The sequence below is a fragment of the Theropithecus gelada genome, chromosome 6 (assembly GCF_003255815.1).
Source record: "Theropithecus gelada isolate Dixy chromosome 6, Tgel_1.0, whole genome shotgun sequence".
Classification (NCBI taxonomy): domain Eukaryota; kingdom Metazoa; phylum Chordata; class Mammalia; order Primates; family Cercopithecidae; genus Theropithecus; species Theropithecus gelada.
In genome coordinates this window covers 105,239,943-105,247,622 of record NC_037673.1, presented here as the reverse complement: position 1 = coordinate 105,247,622, position 7,680 = coordinate 105,239,943, and the positions used below count along the sequence as shown (strand labels likewise).

The following is a 7,680-nucleotide window of genomic DNA, read 5'->3' as shown; positions in this document are numbered from 1 at the left end:
CCTACAGCAACACGTGTAAAGGCAGGGTAGTATCAAGCGAGGAATGGTTTCTTGGTAAGAAATGTACTACAGGAGTGGGCTGGGATTCAGATGGGATTTCACAAAATGTCTGGCAAATTCTCATAAACCTAAATTTCTACAGTAAATTTTGGGTAATTTGTTTCCAACAACAGCCAAAAAATTGTCTCAGTTCACAGGCAAGAGAGTTTGCAGTTGTTAAGGGGACAGCACAAGAAGTGGGGCTCTTAATTCGTGGGGGAGGGGTCGCGATGAATATATCCTGGGCACCGGGCGACGGGTCGGGGGTAGGGAATAAGAGAAGACAGCGGGACTGTAATCAGAGAAGCGGACACGTTTCATGATGAATAAAAAGAACATGTGCGGAACGAAGAAACAGTTTTGTATCACTGACATAATTAACTAAACTGTTACCCAGGTTTAAATTAAGCAAGGTGTCCGGGGACTACAGCTGTTGTATTTATTTTGGCTGCATGTCATGGGAGCTGTTACTTCCCGGCTTGACAAACAGCCTCAAGATGCAAGCTGGGAGGCTGTGGTCAGCCCAAGGCTATGGAGAGGAAAGGCAGGCCTCCTCTGAACCTCGCCCCAGCAGAATAAGAAGCGAGGGCCAAGGGTCAGCGCGGAAAGGGAGGGTGGGAAGCGCCATATAGTGCCCAGGGTCAGGGTGGGTAAACGAGCCTTTCCTCCTTTTTTTTTTTCTCCCACCGATATCTGAATTGTAACTGAACTTTATGCCAGACCTTAACCTTGTTAATCAGGTTTCCAGTCAAATCAGGATCGATTTTAACGCCTCCATTTTGGTTGTCGCTATTGGAATTTCCGAAAAAGCCTAACTGCGCCAGTCCTTCTGTTAGTTCTCCACACCCACCTCCCTTTCCCTGAGACCCCGCCCTTTTCTCTCAGCCCAAACCACAAAAGGCCGCGCTGTTTTAGCTCCTACACGGTGCTCCGCCCCCTCCCCAAACGTCGCAGTACTGCAGGGAAAGGAGGTGGGCCCGGCTGGGGGTGGGGGACGGAGTCAGCTTCGTCTTTCCGCTCTTCAGCCAATGGTGAACTCCCCCTGAGGGAGATGGGGGAGCAGGCTGTAGAGAAGGTCCAAGTATTTTTCCCTTTTTCTGCCACGTCCCAACCATTGACGTGAGCCCACTCCTCAGGTTCTGATTGGGCGTATGCATTGTCCCCCGGCAGAGATCCTGTAAGCCGATTGGTCATCTCTGCCATGAGGGCGGGGCTTGCATACTCTCCTCCTTCGCCTCAACCGCGGCGCAAGGGGCGGGACTCGCCGCCACCGCCTCTGCTTCCGCCGCCGCCACCGCCGCCGCCGCCGCCGCCACAGCCGCCAGCCGCTGCGCGTTCGGCGGGGGAGGAGTTGGAGGCGGAGAAGAAGGCGGTGGTGGCGGGTGGAGGTTCGAGCGCTGTTCTCGCTCCGGAGCCGCTGCACATTTCGGTGAGGGTTTTTTTTTTTTTTTTTCAATCTGGCTTGTTCCGCTGTAGGGAGTGTGGGGGTCGGGGCGAGGAAATTGTTGCGTTCTGCTCCTCAGTTTCTCTGTCTCTAGCCTCGGGAAGGAGCGGGGCCTGTCCCTGGCCTGCTGCGCCGGCCATGGTGGGTGGGGTTGATGGCTGTGGGAACCCTTTTTCGCCTCCTGGGCCCTGTCCAGCCCGGACCCGGGCCGCGCTCCTATCCGGGACGGTCGCGCCCGCCGCCCCCCGACGGATGACATCGGTTGGTATCGGGGTCTCCGCTGCCGCTCTTTCCTCCTGCCTCTTCTGCTGTCCTTGGTGACTTGGCCAAGGACCCCGCTGGCTTTCCCGTACACTCGCCACTGTCCAAGAGTGTGCCCCCCAACCAACACCTCACACCCCCCTTCTGCCGGTTTCCCGTCACCCCGCGTAGAGCGGAACCATCTTACGCCACAGGCCTGCAGCCCCCCTCCCCCGAGGAGCCTTGCGTTGCCGTCGCTCTGCTGGGCGTCTGCATTTTCCCCGATTGTCAGTGAGGCTCGGCACGCAGACACCCCTCTCGAGCCGCAGCAGTCGCTCTACTCCCGGGATCAGCACCCTTCCGCCAGGGCTGTTCTCTGTTAGAGATGTCAGGCCAGAGCTCCTCTTGCAGATGCACCTTTAATTTGGCCTCCCTCAGATGACTGTTAATCATTTTGCGCACATTCAAAATGGTGAGCTTGAAGACGCTCAGGCCAAGTTGAAGCAAAGGGAGGTGGTAAATAGTCATTTTGCAGGGAGGAAGAGTAATCTGAGAGTTCTGTCTGCGGACATTAAAAAAAAAAAAATTTACATCCGCATAGGCACTTCTTTTGAGTCTGCTGGTTTTGTGAAGTTTAAAATTTTCGTTACAGGCTTAATGTATTCTGTTTTATCATGAAATATTTGGTCACATTTCTTTAAAATGGCAGTCACCTTTGCTGAAGGCTACAGATTATGTGAAGTGTATGTGAATAAACCTGAGGATAACAGTAATAAACGTTTAAACTATATTTTTCAGTGTTGTAATTGTCTTTTGGGATTCATGTCAATTTTATATGAGATAACCACTTAATTTTAAAAATTCATTACAGACATGGCAAGTTTGATGTACATTTCAACAATGTAAATAACGGACTGTTAGGTAAAATTAGAATATTTCTTTTCATCCCCCAGTCCCACTCCAGTGTAAAGTTGACAGTTTAGTGTTCATTTTTCAAAACGCTCTTACAAATGCACTTCTAAACACATAAACGTACACGTAAAGTTTTTTTTTTTGAGGGAGGCTATACCATATACCAAACATGTTTGCATACCGCTTGCTTATTGACTTATTTACATATCTTGAACACCTTTACTTTTTACATAAAGGTCTCCCTAATACTTTTTTAAAGGCTAACTGGTATCTCATCAGTTTGAATGGGCTATAATTTATTCCCTTTTTGAAAGACATTTAATTGTAGTTTCTTTTTGGTATCACAAATAATGATTTATAGTGAAAATAACTTTCTAATTAATTGATCGATGTTTAATTACAAATTTTAACTCATCCTTGATTTAAAAAAATTAAACAGTATGGAAGAATGTAAGATAAAAAGTACCGCTTCCACTTCTAGTCCTGCTTGCATCCTGGTTGTCTGCCACCGTTAACAATTCAGTAAACTTCCTCTATGTGTGATTATTTCTGGAGCATGGGTTCCTAGAAGTGGAGTTGCTCAGTTAAAAGATTATGCGTATTTTAAATTTTGGTAACCCTTTCTCCCTCTTTATTACTCTTGTTGAAAATATTCTTGAATGTTTCTTACACATTTCTTCTTCTAGGTAAACTTTAGACTCAACTAAAAATCCTTAGCTATTTTGAATAAGATTGTATTGAAATTTTAGAATAATTTGGAGACAACTGATCTTTATAGTATTGAGTCTCCTCAGAAATGTGGCCTCTCCATTTTATTCACATCTTGTTTTATATTCTTAGGGAAATTTTTATAGTTTTTCTTTTTTTTCTTCATACGTATAACATTCCTTCCCAGTATTCCTAGCTATTTTATGGTTTGATTCGTGTGGTGGATGGAAACTTTAAATAACATTCCCCTCTCTCTCTTTTCTCTGGTTATAGCCAAACTTTTGAGTTTTCTATCATGTATCAAATTATTTTATTGAGTTGATTATCAGGAGATAGTCACAGTTTTGTGGTTTCCTTTTCAGTTTTTATAACTTAGGTGTTTTTCTCATTGCTTTTGCAATTATACATCCTATAAAATGTTGAACACTGATAGATTAAAAACTAATAGCACTGATAGCTGAAAACATGGTATTGTTTCTGACTTTAAGGGGGAATGCTTCTAATGTTTTAGCATTAATTATGATGTTTGCTGAAGCTTTCTGGTAAAGCCGCCGATATTAAAATATTTCCTTCCAGTCTTGGCTTTCCAAGATGATTATGTTGTTGTTTCTGACATTTTTAAAAACCATAAAAGAGTTTTCTTATATATATATTTTTGGCATCTTTTGAGGTGGTATATGTGGTCATCACCAGTATTCCCTGGTTTATATTTTCCTGAGAGATCACCCTCTTAGAAAATCAACCTTATTGAGGATAATTTAGATACAATAAAATGGACTTATTTAAAATGTACAGTGTATTTTGTTTTTGACAAATGTGTACTCTGTGACCACCACCACAGTCAAGAGTGGAATATTTTCATGTCACAATTAAGGTATAGCATATTTTCATCTCCCCCAAAGTTGCCTTTTACAATCAGTCACAATTTCACCCTCAGGACTAGGAAAGCACTCATCCTTTTTTTCTTGCTGTAAATTGGTATCATTTTCTCTAGAATTTCATATAAGTGGAATTATGTAATACATACTCTTTTGTATCTGGCTTTTTCTCTTGGCATGTTTTTCAGGATTATCCATGTTTTTCTGTACTTAACTGGTTCATCTCATTTTATTGCTGAATAGAAGTCCCTGATATTGACTTACTAGTTTGTTGACCATTCCACCTATTTGCAGATACCTGGATTGTTTACAGTTTGGGGTTGTTATTAATAAATAACCTTCATTTATTGAACATTCATTTATTCAATGAACATTCATTTTGAATTTTTGTGAACATCTTTTTTTCTTGGTAAATTCCTAGAAATGGAACTTGTTGGGTTGTATAAACATAGATGTTTAACTTTGTAAGAAACTGCCAAGCTGTTTTCCAGAGTGGTTGTCCTATTTTACATATCCGTCAGCAGTGTATGACAGTTCCAGTTGCTCCACATCGTCCTCAGCACTTGGTTATTTCAGTCTTTTAAATTTTAGCGCTTTTAGTGGGTATGTAGTGGTATCATACTGGGATTTTAATTTGCAGTTACCAGATGACTAATGGTGCTGAGAATTTGGTCAAGTGTATGTCTTAATGAGCAAAAGATCTGTTGACATCTTTTGTTCATTAAAAAACAAAACAAAAAAAATGGGTGGTTTGTCTTACTGAGTTGTAAGCATTTTTTAATGCCTTCTTAATACAACTTATTTGACACAGTGATACATAAACACACACAGTGCAATCTGAAGCTTGTTTTTTTTTTTCATTTTCCTAACTTTAAAAGAAGAGCTTTTAATTTTGATAAATTCATCTTACCAACTTTTTCTTATGATTTGTGCTTCTGTGTTCTAAGAACTCTTTGCCTAATGCAAAGTTGTGCAGATTTACTCTTATGATTTTTCTATAAGTTTTCTAGTTTTGGCTTTTATGTCAAGGCACATTATACATTTTGGGTTAGTTTTTGTATATGGTGTGTAGTAAGGGTCAAGGCTCATTTTCTTTTCAGGTGTATATGTAGTTGTAGCACCATTTGTTGGGACTACTTTCCTTTCCCCATTGAGTTAACTTTGTCAAAAGTCAGTTGACCATATAGGTGAATCTGTTCCTGTACTTTTCTCTTGATCTTTGTGCCTATAATTTTGCCAATACTAAGTTGTCATGGTTATTTTTACTTTATAATAAGTGTTGAAATTAGGTAATATGAATCCTTGAACTTTATTCTTTTTCAAAATTGCCTTGGCTATTCTAACTTTACCATAAAACTTTTAGAGGCAGCCTGTTGGTTTCTACAAAAAGTCCTGAAGGGATTTTAATTTGGATTGTATTGAATGCGTAGATCAATTTAGGAAGAATCGACATCTTGAGTCTTCCAATTCATAAATACATGTTGTCTCCATTTATGTAGGTCTTCTTTCATTTCCTTTGTCAGCATTTTGTAGTTGCATCATAAAGATGTTACTCATTTTGTTAGATTTATATCTAAGTAATAATTGGTACTATTGTAAATAATAATTTTCTTAAATTTTAGTTTCCAGTTATTCACTGCTATATGTAAAAATACAGTTGGTTTTTGCATACTGACCTTGATTCTTGCAACCTTGCTAAATTCATTTATTCAAGTAAATTTTTTGTAGATTCTTTGGAATTGTCCTATGTAGAGAATCATGTTATTTGCAAATATAGATCCGTTTTATTCTTTTTCAATTTGTATATAACTCCCTCCACCTTTTCTTCTTATTAGACTGACTAAGACCTCCAGTATGATGTTGAATAGCAGTGGTGAAAGCAGATATCCTTCTCTGTTCCTGATCTTAAGAAGAAAGCTTTGAATCTTTCATTATTGAGTGTGATAGAGTGGTGCTATATAGATTGAATGCTTATGTCCTTCCAAAATTCATAGTGTTGAAACATAATCCCCATTGTGAGAGTATTTGGAGATGGGGTCTCAGGGAGGTGATTAGGTCATGAGGCTTCTGCCTTCATTAATGGATTTGTGTGCTTATAAAAGAGGTCCCAGAGAGCTCCTATCCCCTTATGCCATATGAGAACACAGTGAAAAAACTGCAGTCTGTGAACCAGGAAGTGGCCCTCACCAAACATTGAATCTACCAGCGCCTTGATTTTGAACTTCCCAGCTTCCAGAACTGAGAAGTAAATTTCTGTCTCTATTTTTTTTTTTTTTTAGACAGAGTCTTGCTCTGTTGGCTAGGCTGGAGTGCAGTGGCGCAATCTGAGCTCACTGCAACCTCGGTCTTCCAGGCTCAAGCAATTCTTCTGCCTCAGCCTCCCGAGTAGCTGGGATTACAGGCGTGTGCCACCATGCCCAGCTAATTTTTGTATTTTTAGTAGAGACGGGGTTTCGCCGTGTTGGCCAGGCTGGTCTCGAACTCCTTACCTCAGGTAATCCGCCTGCCTTGGCCTCCGAAAGTGCTGGAATTGCAGGCGTGAGCCACCGCGCCCAGCCGAGAAATAAATTTCCGTTGTTCATAAGCCACTTCAGTCTATGGGAGCTTGTTATAGCGGTCCTAATGGACTAAGACAAGTGGCCTTTTATCATATTGAGGATGTTCCCATTCTATTCTTGGATTGCTGAGAGTTTTTGTTGTTGTTGTTTTTGAGACGGAGTCTTGCTCTGTTGCCTAGGCTGGAGTGCAGTGGCCCCATCTCGGCTCACTACAACCTCCACCTCCTCGTGGGTTCAAGCGATTCTTCTGCCTCAGCCCCCTGAGTAGCTGGGATTACAGGTACGTACCACCTGGCTAAATTTTTTGTATTTTTGTAGAGATGGGGTTTTACCATGTTGGCCAGGCTGGTCTTGAACTCCTGACCTCATGATCCTCCTGCCTTGGCCCCCCAAAGTGCTGGGATTATAGGCATGAGCCATTGTGCCTGGCCGAGAGTTTTTTTGTTTTTTGTTTTGTTTTAATCGTGAGTGGATGTTGAGTTTAGTCAGGTATTTTTACTGTATTTATTGAGATGATAATATGGTTTGTTTCTGTGTTAATGTGATGAATTACATTAACTTATTTGCGAATGTAGAATCATCTTCCATTCTGTGGCTAAACCTCACTTGGTGATGGTGTATTATCTAGTATCATTTTTATAAATTGGTGAAATATTTTTTTTTTTTGTTTTGCATCTATGTTCATGAAAGATACTTTTTCACGTAATGCTGGTTTCATAGAGTTGCAAAGTGTTTCTTATATTTTTGAAAAAAATTTTATCAGGATTAGTATTATTTGTTTTATAATTTTTTTTTTTTTAGAGTTTGCACGTGAACTCTTCTGGTCCTAGAGTTTTCTTTGTTGGAAGGCTTCAAGGGATAAGTCCAATCATTCTTTAATAGATACAGGATTATTAGGGTT

The 7,680-nt window shown here is 41.0% G+C and overlaps 1 protein-coding gene across 2 annotated transcripts in view; it reads left to right on the top strand.

Moving 5' to 3' along the window:
* The first annotated feature begins 1,312 nt into the window (after positions 1–1,312).
* PJA2 (praja ring finger ubiquitin ligase 2) overlaps positions 1,313–7,680 on the top strand; it is a 73,827-nt gene continuing 67,459 nt past the window's right edge. The window contains exon 1 of one of the 2 annotated variants that reach the window (XM_025387844.1): positions 1,313–1,468. The gene's annotated coding sequence lies outside the window, so the exon portion shown is untranslated. Of the gene's footprint in view, positions 1,469–1,498; positions 2,196–7,680 lie in introns of those variants that run through there. The other variant, XM_025387845.1, reaches the window with a different exon arrangement.